Below are 24,875 nucleotides of genomic sequence, written 5' to 3'. Positions count from 1 at the left end.
GGGGTGAAGAAAATAATATTAACACCTTCGAATACCAATACATATGCTGTACATTTCTAATAGCTGCAGATATATACACACTAATGTTCTAACTACAATTTCCTATATGATAACTACTTCAATTTGGTGATAGGACTGTTACTGCTACATCAATATACATTTTATTGTTCTTCATACACGTTCATATCTGGCTTTGTTCAGCTACATCATCCTGCTACATTTGCTTTATATAGCTATAGACAACTGTGGATGTTTGGTATTTCAGACAATCATACTATCTGCATATTGCAGACTGAGAGCAACATATCCAGATTTTGGGATACACATTCCAGCTGCAGCAACACATTGAACACATTTCGCAGTTTGGTTCTACTTGTCACATTCATTTCAGTCTGTACTGCCTGCAGTATACTTTATTCAGGGGTTATTACTACTTTATTGGTGGATTCATAACTCTTTCTCACACTCTCTCACTTGTTTTCATTTTACTATTCAGGATGGTACTTACTTCTAGGCTTTATTGACATGTTTTACCTGTAGTTATTACAATCCTTTCCAGCAGTCTCACTTCTGTCATGTTTCAGTATTTCAACAGGGATATATTTCACACATGTGATTTGCTCATCTTCTGCAGCTGTACTTTTCAGCCTGCTGCAGTTTGTGTACTATTATATTACAGGTGGGGCATCTTTATTTCAGACTTTATTTCAGACATTTTCATTTTTCTGTTTGGATTACAGACTGCAACACACTTTTGCAATCAAGCAATACTTGCAAACACTCTTACACTGTTACTTGCACATTTTATTACTTAGTGACTACACTGCACTCTTTTGCTAACTGTCATACTTTTATATTTCTTTACAGTTACTGGGAGTGGATTACTGACCTGCCTGGTGGCGCAACCACACCAGCCTATCGCCATAGGCTCTGCGGTACACAGAACGGACACCTGCAGCTGTAATATAAATGAAGTAATATTGGAATACACATCTCCATAATATCAGCTAGTTTAATTTCTTACATACATAATTAAATGTAACTTACTCAGTAGTGGGGCGTTGGGCATTTGCCGGGCCTCCTGGATCCAAAGGTTCAATTGGTCCTGCTTATGTCTCTTCAGGTCCGCATGGTGGTGACGGACCTGCTCACCAGTCCTTGGAACCCCTGTGGCACTGGTGAGATCATGAGCCAACCGGTCCCACGCCTCAGCCCTATATGCTCCCCACAGGACCTGGCCCTGCATGAGTTGGGCCTCATGATTGTGGACTAGGAGCCAGACCATGTATCTGGACTCCTCAACGCCCCACCTCTGTGCTCGAAAGCAACTACCCTCACCTACTCCTGACATTCTGGCTGCAAGTTAGTTCTACAATCGTTTATGCTGTGTATTCCCTCCTATGGGGCTTATATATGCCGTTTTTCCCGCACATATCTGTGATTGGCCATTTTGGAATTGTATCAACTTCACAAAACCTGCTTTGTCATGCTCCACTTTGTATTCATTCCTATATATTTGCTATTACTGCATTTCTAGGTACTGCTGTCATGGCTTAGTGGTTCAGTACCTTGGGTTCGAACCTGGCCACTGCTTTTTATTTTTTATGACTGTCTAGACAGGCTAAGGGGTGTGTCTGTGTAAAGGCAGTTTTGATACAGCTTGCTCAATGTTGCCCGTTGGTTAGCTTGTTGGCGTGGTGCGCAGCTCCGCGCAAATGGGGTACACTGGTTTACGCTTCATTTGGCTGTTAGCACACATATTATGCTCAGTTCAGCTAGGGGCACACAGTTTCAGCGTGTTAAACCACTGCTCACCTACGGGCACTCATTTTACACCTGTTAAACCAATGCTCACCTACGGGCAGATGCACTCACTTTGTTAAACTGTAGCTCAGCTATAGGCACATCTCACATTTTTTATTGTTTTGTTATCTCACATTTCTTCAAAATAAATGGACTGTTTCATTACATTTTACATAAAATATAATTTTATATGTGTACATATTTGTCAGGGACTTGTTTCGTGCTTATTTTACTAAAAATAAAAATTGATGTTGTGGAGGCTCGAACCATGACTGCCTGCTCTTCAGCCGACGTCTCTACTGCTATGCTATTGCTGCTTGGCTTACTTTGCATATTTAGTTCTTATATGCTTTTCCACTGACTGCTAACTGTGGCTAAGCTATGGGCACGCCCGCGCAAACGAGTGCACTCACGGGCAAACATCTTTACGATTTAAAAAAATATATAACATGTTCATTTATATATTTTATGTTCATAGTCTGTGGGGGCATGTGTTGTGTTGTGTTGTGTTTATTCACATTTCCATGGCCTCTGTCGTGGGTGTTTACTTTGGGCACTTTTACTCTTCTGGGGGCGTGTCCGCTTGCAGGGCTTTGCCTACGGACACACCCCCTACTGTCTTTCATGGACCGTGTTAGCCTTAGGTGTGATTCAGCATGCCCTCATGCATATGCATGACATGCTGACATCACACCATTTAACTGCAGCCTCCGTGTAAGCCATGTATCTCTTACACGGAGGCTTCGTGAATCCTGCCCATTGTTAATTCATCTTCCTTAGATCCAAAATCAGAAGAGGTTGATACTCCACAACAAACAAAGCAAACCAGACGAATGAAAAGACAAGTCCTTTATTCGAATAAGTAAGCACTTTCACGTTGCTCAGAACGCTTCATCAGACTTCAACAAACCATAAAAATTTGAATCAACTTATATATAAGTAAAACACCAATGAAAATCACATTAGCAAGTCACATGCAAGTTACAAAAATACATCATTTCCTTTCCATAAAAATTACATAAAATATAATATATAAATATATATATCCTAAAAATCTCATGCTAATAAATGAATAGTAGAAGTAAAATGTTAAAACATACTAAAACATATATTAGATAATGAAACATATTACTACTGTTTAATGTTTCAAAGGTTTATCTAATAAAAATGGTCTCAATGAAAATTTATCATTGAGACCATGACCTTTAGTCGCAGATAGCTTAATTATCCACTTTGCCTCAGCTTTTTCTGTCTTATTGCCAATATTACCAAGTCTTTCTGTCTCTGTTAACTGTCCTATTACTAAAAATCTAAAGGCATGTGTGGTGTCATTTTGTAGTACATGCTTGGCTAGGGCATTCCCTTCATTCTCTCTATGTATAGCATACAAATGCTCTCGTATCCTTTCTCTTAAAGTTCTATTAGTCTTTCCTATATAGAAATAATAACATTTTATGCAGGATGCTAAATAAATCACATTTCTTGACTTGCAATCAGCGTATTCATTGAACTCATATTTAACACCAGTGTCTGAATGTATAAAAACATTAGATTTCATTATATATATACACTGGTTGCAAGAGCGACATGCAAATGTACCCTTTCTCTCAGAGGAGATCTTATTTTTAGGCACTCTCTCATAACAAAGCATACATTTCAAAGATTTAGTATTCTTATAGCTAAAAGATGGTTTCTCACCCACTAAGTCTTTTATACCATCATCTAACTGTAGAATATTCCAATGTCTCTTAATAATGTTGACAATAGAAGTATTATTATTAGTAAAGGGTATCACTAGTCTCCTCTTATCATTATTCCTCACTATAGGTCTCTCATCTATACTGCCTTGTTTTTTAATAAACGGACGTCCTAGATGTGTACGTTCGAAAGTATCCAATGAACGCATATCTCTATTGCAATAGCCTCTATGTCTAAAATCACTTTCTATAGTTTTTAATGCATTAGAAAAAAACAAATCATCACTAGTTATGTTAGAAAAATGTTTCACCTGATTATTTACAAAGTTTTTATGTATATGGGGGGGATGCATGCTACTTCTGTGAAGAATAGCATTCTTCCTACATGCCTTCCTAAATACTTCTGTTTCTAGAGTATTGTCTTTTTTGCTCAATGTCACATCTAAAAAGTCAATTGTGTTATGTGAATACATTTCAGTCAACCTAAGAAATGTGGTAGTTTCATTAATATATAGAACAAACTCTTTCAGGAGCTCTAATGTGCCTCCCCAAATTAAAAAAAGGTCATCCACAAAACGTTTATAATATTTTATAGAAGTGGAGTAAGCCAAATGTTCTAAAACATACGTATTCTCCCAATATGCTAACACAAGGTTAGCATAAGAGTTTGCACAAGATGTGCCCATAGCTACTCCTTTAATTTGAAGGAAGTATTCATTGTTAAAGGTAAAAACATTGTGACAAAGAACCATTTCTAACAACATTGTGAGTTTAATAACTTGATTATTGCTAAGTCCTTTATTTAACAAATATAACCTTAAGAAATCTATCCCTACATCATTAGGTATGCAAGTGAAAAGAGAGACAACATCTAGTGTTACCATATAATCTGTAGTTTCTAGAATATTGTTCTCATTGAAAGGTGCTAGTGTTTCCAAGAACTGTTTCATATCACGTAATATAGATTTAGTAGATTCCACGACTGGTCTCAATTTTTTTTCTAGAAAAATAGATATTGTCTCAGTTAACCAGCCTCTGCCAGATACTATTGGTCTAAGTGGAGGATTATGTGTAGTCTTATGTACCTTAGGTAAACCACTAATTACTGGTATCACAGGTTTCTCTATCAAAAAATATTTGTACAGTTCTTCATCAATAATCCCACACATCAACATGTCATATAAATCTGCATGTACTGTTTTTATTAATTTATCTAAATCTGACATGCTCAATCTCTTATAAGTAGTAGTATCTGAAAGCATTTCTAACATAGTATCATGATAGTAGCTGGTATCTAGAAGCACTGTAGCTCCCCCTTTGTCAGCTTGTCGAATGACTATACTAGTATTGTTCTTTAAATCATGAAGGGCTAACTTCTCTTCCTTGGTAATATTGTAAAAATCAAGTTTTGTACTGTCAGATTCAAAAAACTTCAAAAAATCATCACTGCAAGCTCTTTCAAAACTTTCCAATAAAGGATGTATAGCAGGCATATATGTAGAAGGTTTTTTAAAAGACAAAACATCAGTATTAGAAGCATTGTTGCCAAACTGTAAACCAAGTGCAATATTTCTAACAAAACATTTTATGTCAACAATTAAATCACTTACATCAGTCCCCTGAGAGGGAATGAAGGACAAACCTTTGTTCAAAATCATTCTTTCATTGTCCATAAACATGTGACTGGAAAGATTAATAATCAAGTCCTGGTTACAGTTTTGAAAGTTTTTTTCTGAAATTCTAACTGGCCTCCTGATATCTCCCTTTTCCTGGTGGTTTGTGGACTCCAATTGCACCTCATCTCCTGTCGAAAAGGGAGTGGAAAACAGAGAGAAGTGTCATTAGATTCAGCTTAAACAGTTCCACTTGTTGATATAGGTGTTTTTCTTCTCACTACAGGTGCTGACATGGTCATTGTATTTAAAACATCAGAGTGTACTGTATTCACACTGGGGCATTGTTCACTGACTGCTGCTTCTACCTGAGAAGAGGAAGCAGGCATGGAAGGAGTAGGAGCAGATAAAGTGTTAGGCTCAGTGAAAGGCATTTCAATGTTAGTGCGCGTCGCAGCATATGTTGTCCTGGTGGACTCTCTTGGCCAGGAGAAGACGTTCCCCCTCGAGAAATCCATACAGTCTCTTTCTAATTTCTTCTTTTTTGCCAATAATAACTTGTTATCTAACGCTTGCATTGTAGTCGCTATATCAGAAAGAAAATCTTCTTTCTGTGTGTTAGTGAGAGCTGCAGTCAATTTTTCTTCTAAAGCTATAGCTTCTTGCTGAAGTTCCAACTCTATCAAAGTATATTGCTCAATAAGTAGTCTCAAGTAGGCATAGCTCGTATCTAAATTAAGTTGCTGCCACTTAGACAAAAGTTCAGCATAGGCAGAGCCAAAAGTAGGCATTTTTAACAAACAAAGACCTCTAGGAACAACTTTAAAATTAATGCATGCCTCCATATGTCTTTTTTGCCACTGGGCATTCTTAATTTTACTAAGGTTGTCCTCGAGCTTTCTCATTGTTTGTAAAACATCTACATGCCAATCAGTATCTCTGTGTGTAGAGGCTGCTTTTGCTAATTCAGCATAAGACAGTTTTAAAAGTGGATTAATACCTTCTGTTAAGATTTCTGTAAGACCCAAAGATCTGGATTCAAGTAGCACATTGCTGGTTTCTTCTGTCATGTCCCTTCAGTGAAAAAGCTGAGGCAAAGTGGATAATTAAGCTATCTGCAACTAAAGGTCATGGTCTCAATGATAAATTTTCATTGAGACCATTTTTATTAGATAAACCTTTGAAACATTAAACAGTAGTAATATGTTTCATTATCTAATATATGTTTTAATATGTTTTAACATTTTACTTCTACTATTCATTTATTAGCATGAGATTTTTAGGATATATATATTTATATATTTTATTTTATGTAATTTTTATGGAAAGGAAATGATGTATTTTTGTAACTTGCATGTGACTTGCTAATGTGATTTTCATTGGTGTTTTACTTATATATAAGTTGATTCAAATTTTTATGGTTTGTTGAAGTCTGATGAAGCGTTCTGAGCAACGTGAAAGTGCTTACTTATTCGAATAAAGGACTTGTCTTTTCATTCGTCTGGTTTGCTTCGTTTGTTGTGGAGTATCAACCTCTTCTGATTTTGGATTTGTGCTTTTTTTGAGAGGTGATACCTTACCCTGACAGTGTTCTTGTCTTGCTCATCTTCCTTAGAGTTCAAATCTTGTGGCTATTTATTTTGGCCAAACAAAGATTTGACTGTGGCTCCAACTGTGTTGTGTACACTGCTAACTGTAATTCATGTCAGAGTTTTTATATAGGCAAAACTATTAGACCATTCAACAGAAAAATTTATGAGCATTGTTTGGAGATTAAAAAGAAAGACTTTTTGAATGCTTTGGCCAAGCATGCTGTGTCTTGTAAAAACTTTAAAAAGTTTACTTTTGCAGTATTGGATTCAATTAACAGTACTGGGTTCACTGGTGAATTTAAAACTATGCTTGAATGCAAAGAAACAGCCTGGCAGATCAGACTAAGTGCCGATCAGAAGCCTGGCCTTAATGAATCTATTAATACTATTTTTTTTTTTGCTGCAGCTCAAGTATACTTGAATATTTAATTAACATTTAAATTCAAATTTTAATTTTTATTTATTTTTTATTGTTTATTAGTTGGCAGTCTTTGTATACTAATATTTAGTGCATGTTCCTTTAATTTGGTTTAAGTGTGATCAAGTTCTTATTGGTCTGATCAGATCATTTGACCTTTTTGGAGGGTTATTTAAATGGTTTCGATTCAGTTTATATTTTTTCTGATGAAGTTCTAATGAAATTAAAGAATGAAAACACTTAAAAATTAATCTTTTGTCTGTGGATATTAATCTCTGCCAGTGGAGTTTAAGTCTTCAGTTTTAAGTTTTATTTTGTTTACTACTGTTATATTGTGTTTTATTGCTATCTCTACTGACATTGTAAAGAACAAAACTACATGAGAATACTTGTTATACTGAATGTCACTGAATGTTGCTATCATTTCACTTACTATCCCCCGGATTCATGAAGCTCTGCGCAAGGCCGGTGTAAGGCCTGCGCCGGCCGTGCGGCGTATAAATGGTGTAGTAGCGCCATATGCATATTAATGAAGGTGCGCCGCTACCACATTCACGTGCATAGGACATGTACGCGAGTGCAAGGGGCGTTACTAAGCTGCGCCCGTAGGTGTGTCAATGTCGGCTGGCGATGAGCAACCTAAACTGCTGAATATTATAGCCTGCCTGCAATAGTAATCGCACCTATCAGTGTCCGTGGATAATGAAATGTATGCAAAGCATGCAAGACAGTTCCCGGCTACACAAAATGGAGAACCAAACAGAAATGCACGCAACACAATATGAGTTTCCGTCCATGGAACAAATGATATTTAAAATCGTGTGTCCGTAATGTACTGCACTGTCAGTAGTTATACCCAGTGGAAGTGAAGCGCATCATGTCAGCGCACCGCCAATACACACATCTAGCCCCATGGGCATGGTCACCAGCAGTCCCACAGTGGTAGTGATAGTACACAGCTGGGCAGTTGTGGCTATATAACAACCGTAAAGAAACCTGACAGTCCAAATTGTATACCAAACACACACAAACATATGTATATTAAAATGTGCTATACACATGAACAGGAACGTAGCCGTCACATACACATAGGATGCCATATGCGGAACCAAGATATCCAAAAGCAGAACCCATGCATACAAATGCAATACACAACAACCCCTGTATAGCACATAACCCGCACCCATGTCCGAATGCCCACCAAATCCAGCTACCAGCTTTGCGCATCCGTACATCTACACATAGCGAGTATTCCCCATATGTAGTAGGAAGTATCGTCCTAGGCAGTGTCAGGATTGCAAATATGTATCCCACGTTTGTAAACATCCCATCACAGGTACGTAAATCCAAATGCCCGCACGTTAATGTTTCGGCAAAATGTGTGTACATCCCGCTTGGGATAAGTAACCTGTTGAAACCTCAGAGTTGTTTACACGCCACGGTGTCCATTACTGTACACATCTGGACAAAACATGTATGTGTAGTCACGGTACTGTTCAGTTTCTACACAGACATGCAAAACATAATACGCAGGATGGAACAGCTGTCCACCATGCAGGTCACCCCACTAGGGTTGCCACCTGTTCAGATGGCCAAGGTAGGACATCCTTTGTAGAAATGTGAGAATTTGCAGGATAAGACATACCCCTGGCCAGTGCAAAGGACAGAATTACATGTGTATGCCAAGATAAAAGCTTATTCTATAGCATTTGAATAGCTTATGCTATCCCAAATAATAGTTATGTGTACCAGATACAAAATACTTGTATCATGCAACTAGTAAAGAAAATAAGAAATATATTATTGTCTTAAAATCACAGGACATTTGCCATGTCTTAGGTGTCGTTGCAGGACACAATTGTCCAAAGTGGGACCTCCCCTCGCAAAGAGGAACAAGTGGTAACACTACTCCCCACTGAATTATCGACAGTATATATTCAACTCAATCACATACCAACACCACCTCCCAACCTATTACAGCAACAAAACCTGGACAAAGCCTAAAAGGATGGGTGGACAAATAGGGACAGATGTAATTACTGCTCTCGCAAACTTCGAAAGTTCACTGAATAATAGCATGTACATAAGCATGAAATGTTGTGAAGGATGTGGGGTAGTCCCCAGTATTACAGAGGTCCGTACATTTATATTGTAACAAACCGTCACATATGTTGACTGTACTACTGCATACCTGTAGTTAATTCATAGTTAAGTCATGTGCAAAATAATAACCCTCATAAGAATGAATACAGGAAATAGTCAAATGTGAATGGGAACACCACTCACCGTGGATTATGTATTGTAACCACCCCCACCCATATTATGTATTGCCAACATCATAAGCTGCTGACAGGTGCCCAAACACCTGTGTCTGTAAACACAGATAAAATGTTTAAAATGGACAAACCCTGTCCATGTGCTTTGTCTGATATTTGAACACGGTCAGGGCAGTTCTGTTCACCAGGCAGACAAGCCTAAACCCAGATCACCGCATGAACACCCTGACAATTAAAGACTTGTATGTGTCAGGACTATAAGCCTTGGGGTTCTGAATATCCCTGCAGTGATTAAATATGCAGTATGGGTCCAGAGCAGTAGGGAATAGGGAATGTGTAACATGTAGTACCGCATTTTTCCCAGCAGGAGAATGGATGCCTGTGTCGTAAGTGAAGCGGTGAGGCATATGTTAATGTAGCTATGTACTATGGGTATGCATATAAATGAGTCAGAACACCAAACGTATAGTGGTTACAGCATCCGGCCAACGTGAATGCAGTCCCGGTTCAACTACGACTACAGCACATATAATGTTAAAGTGTAATGAATGCATCTGTGCTGTACAGACATTTAAATATGTAAAGGTGATCGTGTGTTTCGCATATGTCCATTAACCGGATTAGAGACATTTTACTGGTACTGTCACAAGTAATAAAGCCCATGTAAGCACAAAGACTTAGTAAACATATGTAACCCACAATAAGGATATGCATGTGTGCCTGCGCGTAACCCACAATAATGAAATGCAAGTGCGCCTGTGCGTGTGTAATCCGCTCACAGCATAGCAAATCAATGCTGGTTTCTACACGTAATGTCTATATATGGATATATACATTTGTGTATAGATATATATATCCACAGACTTAAACTAAATAAATATATGAAATAAAGAATGTACAGATATATATATATATATATATATATATATATATATATATATATATATATATATATATATATATATATATATATATATATATATATATATATATATATATATATATACATACATACATACACTCAAACACATACAACATCAATTGATATATACCTAACAAACATATAAACAAATGTCCTCGTAGATATAACACATGTACATAAATAGGTTACACCATAGCTAGTATGGATACACATAACAGACATGCAATTAAGGTAAATACACTGCTGCTCTCAAAACTACTGCCCGGAAAGTATCAGTGTGCCAGATCTGTAAGTCCTACTCTTTAAACATGGATATAGGTGTCCTTTGCAGGACTCCAAAAATAGTGAATCTATAAATGCGCAGCCCTGTAATGATTGCTGCAAAGAAGTGTCATCCGCAACTACAATATAGCTGTACATGCAACAGTAGCTTGTGCAAGTGTAATAACACATGGGTTGACAGAATGTAAGACATATGTACCGACATGCGGAGAGTGGATAGTGCTTAGAAGTGTCATCATAATTTATTATCGCTCACATTAAATATGTGTTATGACTACTGTGGAGGGGTGTCAGGTCTGGGAATCATGGGCATGCAATAATGGGCCTAGGTGCCTAGGTGTTGGTTGGCACAGATTTATGAGGTCCGCCCCATGGGAGTGATTAATATACCTATGTGGGTATAGCAGACGCCTCTAACTTCCTAAAATGAAGAACCCATCTACCAGATATCATGTAAACTATTGGGGAAGATGTAGGGAGTTATATTAGTGTCATGTAAGCGATTATCATGGACGTACATGCGTACGAATAAGATGGTAACCATACCTCTCAATCAGAATAAGACATCTGGACAAAGGCATTTTAAAATAAGTACAAATAGGGAATATCTCAAATATTCCTCTTACAAAGTCAGAACGTGGATAGAATAATGGAACAGTCAATAGTATGAATGTTTTGAGGGTTATTAATTGTAAATAACAAATGTCTGTCATTATTGTCTAACCCCACAGTCCCAAATGACTTTCCACTAAATTACCAGAAAGGCATTGCACAATATTATTAAAAAAGGAACAAAATCAGACATCTAAGTTAGGGACATTTACCCAAAATGTGTACAGTTGAGAGGTATGAAGGTAACCCTGACCTAAATAAATGTACAGAACTAGTGCGATTAGGTGGACAGGTGTGAAGAAAGACGTGATGACAAATGACAAAACATGTATAAGTCAAAAGCATGTACCTCGACAAATCTGGATGAATACTAATGCCCTGTGACAGTCAATGTGGAAGGTTAATAGAAACAACATAAATGTGTCCCTCAGGGTGCTATGCAGTGTCCCCAATACAGTGTTTAGTCTCCCACACATGCATGTGAATTCTGCCACTGACAGAAAGCGCAAATACCGGTGAACACATAAGGTAGATGATAGCAGAATATGTTTTCATCAGCACCTGTTGGCTTTTGTGAGGAACACAACACTCTGGGCGGGTGTGTCCTACAAAAGGAATGTGATGGCATCTGGCCTGTGATTTCTCCATATATTGTGTGTAGTGGTGTAATAAAATGACATATCTTGTATCAGAAACAGATACATGTTATAGGAAACAGTATCATCGACTATACCACTACAAGACAAATCTGAAGGTATGAAAAGTGCTGAAGTAGTCAGCTTAGTATTGACCGCAGGTATGTGTGGACTTGTCAAATGTCACAGCTGTACATATAGTCCCTATAGGGCTGTCACCTCCACAAATGATGAAAGTGGGAGGTGCTCTGTATAAATGACAGACGTAGTAGGTCAAACCATACCTACAGCCATGCCTACTCCACAAATAGACATATTAGCACACATCAAAGTTTAGGCCAGGATTCACGAAGCTTTGGTCGGTGTACGAGTAGAGTAAGAGTAGAGCAAGGCAAGATGTCCACCGAGCTATTCAGCAATATCCTGTAGGGCGTAACACAGCCCCTCAACAACGTTACGGACAATGTTAGGATATGCAAATTACCCCATTTGTAGGTGAAAGCTATGCAAATGATGTAAAATATGCGATACATGAAACAGTAAGCTGTCCGTGCAAGAGTAGAGGTATGTGCAGAAATGTACACGGATGTTAACCGAGTAACGTTCTGCAAGTAGCTAAACGGAGCAATGTCATCTGCAAATAAAGGATGGTTTAGTTGAAGAAGCATGCCAATGGCCAAATATAACTCCAGTGGCATGTATTCCCATTGGAAATTAATAAAACTCTAGTTGTCCTCCCCCGATCTCCGAGTACACGCTGTGCATACAAAACAAGACAAATATGTAAAATATACATACAAATTGTAATGTCAGTTAAAAGTTATTAAGGCCATGCAGGGGAATGGCAAGCTGAAGACAACATGGCTACTGAGTAGTGGTTGCTATGTGTGGAAGCGCACACTCAGAGATGTAACCAAGCATTAGTAGGCAATCCTATGCAACTGAGGCTGAGGATAGTGAAGCACAATCTGTCATGCCATATGGGCCAAGCCCCTACAGTGTAAGAGTAGGTGAAGGGGACTATCAGCATAGAAGATAGGTGACATCATGAGTGTGTATGTATAAAACACTGTAATCTTATTGGAGCAGTGTGTCACATGTCTGCTGTCAGTGACTCATCAGTGGAAGAGGCGTGTTATGATTTATCCTAGGTAAAGTCAGTAAACTGACGGTGTACGCCATGGATATCACTGAAGTTCCTTGCAAACCTGGTGAAGTTTGTTTGCGCCCGTGCAAGCCTGTAAGCCCGAATAAGCATGTGTGCATGTGTGTCAGCCTGTGTGCGCGACTTGAAGAACGAGTAAGCTACTGTAAGATTGCTGAAGCCCGTGTAATGTTGTGTAAGCCAGTGTAAGTGTTTGTACGCATGTATAAGCCTGTGTGCGCACGTGGAAGCGGATATGCACTTCACTGTGCTCCTATGCGCGGCGCCACTCACTGTGGACACAAACAGTGAAAAGGAAGGTAAATAAATAGCAGTAAGTTAACCAAGGAGAACTACCACAGCTAGCAGGTGGAAACAATCAGACTGAGTATATTACACAGCCAGCACAGTAGGCCAGCACAGCACAGCACGTACAACTCTACAAACAGTAGTCCATCATGTTATTCTCAGACACACTGCAACACTGTAGTATAGTAAGAGAAGTGCAAACTGTAAAAGCTTAACTGAGACAAGATAATGTTAGGGGCTGCCATTGCTATTATACATCAACATATGCAACATGTGGAGGGTTGTGCCAATGTGAATGCCGCTCAGCATCACACAGTGAGTAGACAGAGAGGAGTGTGCAGGCACAGGGTAAACTACCAGGGGCTACATGAGCTGGAGATAGTAGAGCGCTATAGAGTGGACAGAGACCTCCTGCAGAAGATTGTGGATCTGTGCAGGCCATGTCTCACACACAGACCCAACAGAGGGAAACCTATCCCAGTGGAAACCAAGGTATGTGTTGCCCTAAGGATACCAGCAACAGGTACCTTCCAGAGATCAACTGGTGATATGATGTGGATTTTACAAACATCAGCATCCAGGGTACTGCACCAGGTCATGAATGCCATGTCAGCACATGTCAGTGATGATGTATATATCCCCAATTCCCGTAAGGTATTGGGCAGCAATATGTGTCGTTTCCACACAATAGTGGAATACCCTAAGTACTGTGTGCAATACACTGCACGCACATATGCATCAAAGCACCAGCCAGTGAGTGTGGCAGGGCCTACATCATCCACAAGGGCTTCCCCTCCATGAAGTGGCGGTTTGTGTGTGATGGCCAGCCCGTAATAATGAATGTGTGTGCTGGATGCCCTGGAAGCTGCAATGCTTCCGATATGTGGCATCTGATGCATCTGTACAAAGCATTTGGCAATGGGGACAATCCTCATGGTCACCTAGTGGGGGATGCCGGATGTGCAGTTCAACTGTGGCTGATGACACACATCAGAAATGCACACACACATGAACAGGAATGCCATAATGAGGCACATGCACATACAGAAACCTTACTCTAGCATGTGTATGTGTCGCCAAGTCACAGTTCTGGTGCCTGGACACATCTGGTGGAGCATTACCGCACTTGTCAACTACATGTATCAGAATTGTCTGTGGCCTAGGTCATCTGTGTCACACACACACACACACACACACACACACACACACACACACACACACACACACACACACACATGACAGTTTATATACATAGTGTGAGTGACTGTTCATGTATGTGTAATACTGCAGAACAGTTCAAACACAGCAAAGTATGTCAATAATGGACATTCATCATAGTTATACAACCACCTTGGAGGATATGCATGCAGAACTCTCATTGCATATGTGATATAGTGATGTAATTCACAATACCATTGTAAATGCAAATATCAAATGACAAATGACATAGCACATATCTGTATGTACACATTGTTACCCATTATACATATTGGGGTGTAATACCTATGTGTTACTGTTGGTAAAGTATGTGTAGTAAATGTGGATAACTGATTCTGTTTAGCCTTATAGGTGTACAGCATGGGTAGGATAACATGTCTCTGTCTGTAGGATACCTTTGTGTAGACTAACTGTGTCATGTGCAGAATGCATTCTAGGCCACAGTATGAATTCCCAGATGTGGACAGGAATATCCCTATTGTCTTTGCTTGTAACTAACATGGCTACATGTCAAACAGTAATGATCCCAGCAATGTGTGGCAGTCAATACCAGTGCGAACTGGTATAGTATAGTACATGTAGGATCCACATGCTACTGTGTGTCCTACATGTGTGGGACAGTTGTGAAGATATCATATAACAATTGGTAATTCAGACTGTTGAGGTTGTGTCTACTACCATAATGCAAAACTATGACAGATAGTAACAGTATCACCCACAGCACCGTGTAAAACCATAGCAATCACACATGTGTAGACAAGTACAACAATATGTGTAGTATAATGCATACTGGCCAGCAATAGAAAGTATGACGTGTTAACAGTGTGAAATGCAGGGCATGTCACCATTCCAATGTGTCCACTATACATGTAGATGCAGACAGTGCACCCTCACCATGTTCACATATAGATACATGTGAATCTGTACTACACACATCTCACACGTACTGCACACTCTGTAACACATGCTGCCAATACTACACACATCAGTCAAATGGCACATGGATGGATAATACATCTTCAGAATTAACAGTGCTGTACACTATACTACATTGATGATCATAGCTGGAATGTATCATGCCTGCTTACATACACCTAGAAGGAAATCACACTTTGTGTTAACAACATTGTAACATTATTACAGTGCTATGAAGCCACCCTGTGCATCAGCACCATGTTTGTCCGTACCTGCATCAATGTTACACATTACAAGAGGTGGCACAGGTGTCATCATATGCACAGGGTATGTAGTTTCTTTTCCAGAGCCTGTCAGTGAACCAGCCAATCAACATGTATGCATTTGCGTGTGTGTGAGGGACAACAGGTTTTGCATGGCCCAATGTTGATGCAATGTGTGTGTGTGTTATGTGTTATCCCTAGCTGCTTGTTTTATGTGTGTCTCTGCATGTACACTGTTTCAGCATGTGTCAGCCATATACTGGAGGTTGTGGGACAGTCACAGACTGTACCTGCCAGGCTGCACAGATCACCATTCCTGGCCATGGACACCCCTCCATGCATTCAACCATAGTCCAGTCCTGCACCTGGTAATGTATACACATACATACATGGGATCTGTATCACAACCTGTGGATAAACGGGTGTCAGTAATGTTAACTGATTTGCATAGTATTGCCATGTAATACATAGGTATATGAGCCATAGTCATCCTCCAACGTAATAACCACTGCTGACTGCTGCTGAGATGTGCACATGACCGTTTAAAGGTGCTGTACTATCATTGTTTTCAATGTCCCTGGTAATACCCAGCAACAAAATAACTGGTCACTACACAACTATAACCCAGGATCACTACAGCACACAGTATGTGCACTATCACAGAGCCATAGCACATTCAGATACATCCAAGGTGAACATGAACAGACAGTGCAGCACATTCAATAGTGCTAATATCCGCATACATATGGAAGGGCCGGGAGTTGAACATACACCTACCTACTCTAACACACTACAGCATTACGCATTTACAGAACGCGCTACCGAGATTACTGAACACAGCACTCCCAGAGGCATACTTCTAGGTGGGTGACATCATCCGCAAAGGCAAAGACGCCGATAGGGAATGTATGTCTTGTGAGGCATCTAAAAGCATTACTGGGTCCCCAGGCATCTGGAAACACACACACACACTTGGAAGGGCCGGGAGGTGAACATACACCTACCTACTCTAACACACTACAGCATTACGCATTTACAGAATGCGCTACCGAGATTACTAAACACAGCACTCCCAGAGGCATACTTCTAGGTGGGTGACATCCGCAAAGGCAAAGATGCCGATAGGGAATGTATGTGTTGGGAGGCATCTAAAAGCATTACTGTGTCCCCAGGCAGCTGAAAACACACACACACACTTGGAAGGGCCGGGAGTTGAACATATACCTACCTACTCTAACACACTTCAGCATTACGCATTTACAGAACGCGCTACCGAGATTACTGAACACAGCACTCCAAGAGGCATACTTCTAGGTGGGTGACATCATCCGCAAAGGCAAAGATGCCAATAGGGAATGTATGTGTTGTGAGGCATCTAAAATCATTACTGTGTCCCCAAGCAGCTGGAAGCACACACACACACACTTGGAAGGGCTGGGAGTTGAACATACACCTACCTACTCTAACACATTACAGCATTACGCATTTACAGAACACGCTACCGAGGTTACTGAACACAGCACTCCCAGAGGCATACTTCTAGGTGGGTGACATCATCCGCAAAGGCAAAGATGCCGATAGGGAATGTTTAGAGAGTGAGCGGTCTGAAAGCATATTACTGTCCCAAGGTAGACGTATACAAACACGGCAGTGCTGTCGTCGGGCCAACTAAATATCTATGGAGCACAACAACACTAAATAGATATGGGATGCGCCACAGACAGTACACCCTTCGAGAGAGCAACCAGTGTGTTCAATGTAGGCATCCATCGTGACATTGAAATTGAACATCTGGTGCCTGGATGACCACCATGGCTATACAGGATGTCAATGGCCATGCCCACATGCTTAGTATCACACGTCTGTTTGGAATGTACTGTGTGTCCATCTACACAATTACGTACTGGGCATGCTCACACACTTAGCAGTTGCAAAGGGCCATCTTGCATGCACACAGAGTCTAATCACGGAAGGGCGCAGTGTGGAATGTACTGTGTGTCCATCTACACAGCGCACTGGGCATGCTCACACACTTAGCAGTTGCAAAGGGCCATCTTGCATGCACACGGAGTCTAATCACGAAGGCGGTGTGGAATGTACTGTGTGTCCATCTACACAACGGCGTACTGGGCATGCTCACACACTTAGCAGTTGCAAAGGGCCATCTTGCATGCACACGGAGTCTAATCGTGGAAGGGCGCAGTGTGGAATGTACTGTGTGTCCATCTACACAATGGCGTACTGGGCATGCTCACACACTTAGCAGTTGCAAAGGGCCATCTTGCATGCACACAGAGTCTAATCACGGAAGGGCGCTGTGTGGAATGCACTGTGTGTCCATCTACACAACGACGTACTGGGCATGCTCACACACTTAGCATTTGCAAAGGGCCATCTTGCATGCACACGGACTCTAATCACAGAAGGGCACAGTGTGGAATGTATTGTGTGTCCATCTACACAACAGCGTACTGGGCATGCTCACACACTTAGCATTTGCAAAGGGCCATCTTGCATGGACACGGACTCTAATCATGGAAGGGCGCAGTGTGGAATGTACTGTGTGTCCATCTACACAACGGTGTACCGGGCATGCTCACACACTTAGCAGTTGCAAAGGGCCATCTTGCATGCACACGGAGTCTAATCACGGAAGGGCGCAGTGTGGAATGTACTGTGTGTCCATCTACACAATGGCATACTGGGCATGCTCACATACTTAGCATTTGCAAAGGGCCATCTTGCATGCATACGGACTCTTATCACGGAAGGACGCAGTGTGGAATGTACTGTGTGTCCATCTACACAACGGCATACTGGGCATGCTCATACACTTAGCAGTTGCAAAGGGCAATCTTGCATGCAGATGGAGTGTACACACAGAAGGGCACAGTAAGGTATAACTGCCCTCACGCACAGGGCGGTCACACATGCAGTGACCCATACACACACAGCTGCCATCACAGCTGTCACAGGTGCATGTCACACACGTACACACTTCAGTGTACACTGTAGCTGTCAAGTCAGCACCATGTCGTTGGTGCAGCACTACATAGCCTTACGGTCCCACAACACCATGTGACACATGACCACTGGGCTGTACAGCGGTGTACACCAGCTGTGCAGAGTACACACGTAACAACAGGGATCCAACAGGTGTTATGCATTGCAATGATACCAATATACATGAACAGGTCTGCTCAAGACATACCATGGCCCTTACACAGCTGTGACACCTGACTGTTGCTGTACACCAATGAACACATGTCTGGGTATGTCATACATGTGATTGTGTGGATGTGTGCATGGACTGCACACCCAACACATACATACATAGCCTTTGATGTACCTCATGCATAACACTGCCCTAATCAATGCTACACACGTGAATTGAAGGTGGGCCCATGTCTGTTGAATGCTCACACTACAGGGGGCAGCAGTGTTGACCGGGACACATACCCTTGTACTGGTCACCTGTGACACCCGTGATATCATACCGCAGTCCATGTGTTATGTATGTCAACACACATGTCAAACAATAGCAATGCATACAAACATGGCAACAGGAGACACATGTGACATCTGTACTGTGCATGCACCAAACATGCATGTGCAGTGGCCGATGTCCGTAACATAGTTACACCTACCTATGACATGCAGATGCAATGCAGACCCATCATTGACATCTGTATACGGTGACATACAAACAGCACGTATGGAGGGATGTGTGTACATAACATGGTGAATCACCTGTCTAGATGTATGTGTGCAGGGGGTGGCTCACAGTTGTGTCACACACCATCCTATCATGCCATGTGCAAACAGTACGCTATGTCGCTGTTACGTGATGGTGCTGACATAATGCACACACAGCAGTCAGGTGTTAACAACTATATGTCACATGGCACCTGTAACACCTGCAACCTCCCGTGTGCATATAGCAGCACATTTGCCAGATATAGCGTTGGTACACATAATGCAATCAATACCGCTGCATGTCCATCAAACGTGTCATCATATGGCAGGTGTATCATTCCCAGCACTGCTATGTGTGTCCAAATGTGTGACCAGGGATGCCACATATCGTGGGGAATATGTCCCAGTTGCTACACATCCCTGTACACCATTGTAGAGATCTGTATATACTTCAGTGTGGGAAGCATGACGTTCGCCGGTGAGGTGCATCACACACGTCGGCTGTCCGTATACACATGTGTGGTCACCACAGTGTGTGTGTCTGTATGTATGTCTGGTGCTTGGTGTGAGTGTGTTTGCTAATATACGGTGGGAAATGATCACTAGCCCCACGTGGTGACTAACCCGTAATGGTGATGCATTGCCCAACCCTGTTGATGCCATAGGTCCCAGCCATACTGGCTACCTGTGCATGTCCCTTCTCTGTGACACATCGTGTGGGTGCATAGTACTGTGAGGGTGATGACCACACAGGCAAGGGTCCCCAGCTGCACACTATGGGGTGTGCGTTATAGTGGTGTACACCCCGTGAATGCGGCCATGTTCCCGTACTGTTAAAGAGTCCTACTGCTGCACAGTGTGGCCTCCAGCTACCAAGTGACACCTCACATCATCATTGGCCAGGCCGCTGTGTACAACCCCTGCACCATGTCACCATACCTGTAATGTGTCCTGCTATGTATGTCACGTCTCTGTCCAGTGTAGCCTGTGGCACCGACCACATGCGTCAGGTGCAGTATATGTGCGGACATCTGTGTCATGTTGGTGTGTCCAACAGTCAGGTTGAGGGTACATGTAGCATGCTGATATTGCCAGGCGTGCCTGTGTGTAATCCACAGTTACATGTGTGGGACTGCAAACACTGCTACCTGTAGGCACATGCAAGTACACCATAGGAGGGAACCAGGGTATCACAACCAACATGGTGCTACAGATGTAACCGTGACACATACCGTGAACACATCACAATGCATGCTGCACCTGCCTACATGGTATGACTGGTGCATGTCGACAGTACACAACCAATGTCACATACACAACTCAGTATTCACACACAACCACTGCAACATGCATATCCCTCACTATGCATACACAGGTATTTCATACAGCTCTCACTATGCTGTTCACCCTGTGCATTAGAATATTTGTGCATAATCCTGCACCGATGGTGTGGATGACAGGGATGCGGCACAGGCTTCATCATATGCACAGGGTGATATGTTTGCCAGGGGCATAGGCTGCACCAATGGATAACATCATGTGTGTGTGTAAGGGCTGGTGAGTTGACTGGACATGTCTGTGCAGAATGCATGTGGATGTTGTGGAGCCCTACAGTTGTGTTTGCTGTGTGCGTGTATGTGTGTACACAGTTCTGCCATTTGTGATGCCTACACGGGGTATAATTGACAGCCCCAGATTGTACAGTGCAGGTTTTACAGCTCACTGTGTCCGTCCACGGCCACGTGACCTGTGCCTGCCTGGGGTTGCACGGGCACTACCAGGTGGAGGTACAGAGTGGCTACTGTCTGACGACACATGTCCGCTGGAACTGTGTCCCCGCTGAGACCGTCCAGGGCCATGTCCACGTGGCCTGCTGTGTCCTGGGGTTGACAGCGCAGCACCAGCTGCACTGCTACTGCTACCGGCACTATGGGAGCGGGCATGTGAGGTGGCATGCTCACGTCTACCTACACTAGGTGGTGTTGCTGGCCTACATCAACGTGGCCTACACCTCACTCCTACCAGGTGTTCCAGCACAGACAGCTCCCACTCGCAGATTGCCATGCCTCGGTCAAGGATTCCGACCATTTCACCTAGTCGCCTATCCAGAACATTAGCAATCTGCTGTTGAGCATTTGCCAATGCATGGATGTTGTCATTTAGGTATGGATAGCAGCCCTCTGCAGCCTCTGCCCTTCTCTATTCTGCCGTTCAGCACGTGCCTGTGCCGCCATTACAGTCTGGAACATTCGTCTGGTGATACCAGCTGCTGCGCTCTGTCCTGCAGGTGCATGTCTGCCAGAGGTCCTCCTACGAGCAGCACCAGCCACATGCCTGTGTGGCACATCTGCAGTCATTACACTGACACCATGGTGTGTAGACACACCTTCTGTAGCCACCACATGTTCCTGTTCCACACCAACAGACGCTGACTGTCCTTCCTCTATGGCCACCGGTGATGCGGTATGTGTTAGCAGCCGAACTGTGTGCGGGGAAGAGGGGGACATAGCTGGGATGGTAACCGTTGGCACAGATTCATCCCCTGACAACCCTGCCTGTACCTCATGCATATGTTCATCACCGCTAGTATCTGTGGGGACACTAACATCAGATGGACCGCAGGAGGGTAACGCACCTACATCACCTGTGAATGCAAAGAAATACTGTAAAGTACAATAGACACAGACACACACACACACACACACACACACACACACACACACACACACACACACACACAGACACACACACACAGACACACACAGACACAGACACACACAGACTCACACACACACACACAGACACACACACACACACACACACACAGACACACAGACACACACAGACACAGACACACACACACACACAGACACACACACACAGACACACACACACACACACACACAGACACACAGACACACACACACAGACACACACACACACACACACACACACACACACACACACACACACACACACACACACAGACACACACACACACACACACACACACACACACACACAGACACACACACACAGACACACACACACACAGACACACACACACACAGATACACACACAGACACACACAGACACGCAAACACAGACACACACAGACACACCATGCATGTGATTTGTCAGATGGCATGCAGCATGCCTGCGATACAACAGAGGGCATGCAGCTCAGACATTAATAGTGTTAGTAAGCATACCTCCCTGGGGTGCACACTACAGCAAGCAGGTGTCATATCAGTAGCCATGCAGTTCACACAATCATGGTAGTATGTATGTATCCCCGTGATACACCATGTGGCCCAGACCAGGATAACAGTACACATGGCTGACGTGACCTTGACATGTAATCTGCTGACATGTGCATTAACATGCATACATGTTTGACACAATGGTGTCCTGACACATGTACAGCATCATAATGGGCTTCACATTGCAGTGTTGTGTGCATGCCCTACAGATAGAATGCATGTTTAGCAAATGTGCATGAGCATGGGAGGGTAGTGTGAGCCATCTACATTGCTATACAGTATGAAGTACAGACACTGTGCCATTGCATGGCAACATGAGGCATGTATGCTGCTGTAGAATGCATAATATGTACACATTGCATAGCCATAACTGCAACAGTCGTGATGTTCGACAGATCGTATATGGTAGACTTCAGTGACACCTCCAGTAGCTGTGCACAGGCTTTTAGGTTGTCCAGTGTACCAAATCAACTGTATAATCGGTCAACTAAGGCTATAATTGGACCATGTGTGGACAATGTGCAACAGGGTGTATACACATCCCAAGTACTGTGTGGCTACATGTCTCTGGCCATCCCCCATGGCCATGTGTGCACATGTGTTGGCCAATTGTGTGTGATGGGCATCTTCTCCACATGTCTGTGTGGTCCCATATGACATACACCCATACATGTCAGATATGTCACAATCCACAGGGCTATGCAGACAATGGGTTGTATGTTTGGTACGTGGGGTATAGGTCATGCGATAGTGTGACAATATTGCAGACAGAACACTACATGTCTGGGACATGTCAGGTGGCACATCACAATGTGTGCACCCAATGGAGGGGCATATGACACAATGGTGACACTTGTGGGCTGCCCATATCACAGCTCACTGTGTAGTACTGTGTGAGTACCACACATGTTGTTCCAATGCATACTACATATGCCTCCATTTTAGAACACCTCCACCTTTGTATGCACAGCTGACCACACATGTCGCAATGACAAGTACTGTGGTTTCAAGTCTGTGTATCATTACATTTGTATATATTGCACATGGGTGGCGTGTGTGAATGCATGGTGGTGCGACCTGCATATCGTGACTGGAACAAACATCAGGTGTGCAAGTGTTAACTGGCCACATGGCAAATAGATCTACACTGTAACATGCCTGATACTGATGACAGTCTCATCTGCAATGGACCCATGTCTGTGCGGCACGCCAGAGGTACCTGTATAGGGGTGACACACCAGTATGAACATTATCCACGACTGTATGACAGCCACAGGTTGCACTGTGCATGTGAACACATTCACCTGTGTAATAGCATATAGTATGCACATGTGTGCATACACAACGTAGCATACTGTAGTATGCAGCATGTGTCCACATACCTGGCATATGTTGTTACTTTACATAATGTACAGTGACACATGCAACTACATGGGATATAATAGCCATATGTGCATTACTGACTTACCAGGCAACTCCAGGCTCATTGGTTGGGAGACACCCACCTCCACGATGGCAGCTAGTGTTTCTGGATGCTGTTCCCTGGGTGTCCCCAGACTGGCCAGTAGCTCCTCAGTGTATGTGAATGGGGGCTGGGTTGGTGGCCCACCACCTGTTCCACCTTGTTCCCTGGCGATTGCAGTGGCACGCTGTTTTGCATGTCATATCAGGTCCATGCAGTGTCTGCGCACCTGCTGGTAGGTGCGGTTATGGCCACCCACATCATTCACCCTCCTGCGTAGATCCTGCCACAGGTCATCCCACTGCTGGGCATGCTGTGGTACATGGCTGAACAACAAGTCATAGCTGTCATGGAGCTGTGGGATGAGGACATCATCCTCCTGGCGGGTGTATGCTGGGAGGCGTGTACGGGGCATTATTTGTAAAACATAATGATGGTGACAGGTCACAGTTTCAGAGATGTACAGAGATACTGCTGCACATACATTTCTATGACATCTACTGCATCTGCACAATTATCTTTGCAAAGCATCATGACACTGACACGACTGACGTGTTTGTGTCACACATGTCACACCCATTATGCATTGGATATCATCACCATATATGTGTGTCACCTCATTACAGTGTTCATACTCCATGTAAATGCTGTCTTGCTGTGGGCATGTCTATTTACCTGCACTTGTGTTCTTACCTATCTGCACATGCCTCGATGTGTCCACAGTACTACTGTTGACCTGGATGCTGTGTATATG

Source organism: Protopterus annectens, chromosome 1.part0, assembly GCF_019279795.1.
Source record: "Protopterus annectens isolate FY-2018-M chromosome 1.part0, PAN1.0, whole genome shotgun sequence".
Taxonomy (NCBI): Eukaryota; Metazoa; Chordata; order Ceratodontiformes; family Protopteridae; genus Protopterus; species Protopterus annectens.
The sequence above is the reverse complement of the archived record's forward strand: the minus strand, read 5'-3'. Positions refer to the sequence as shown.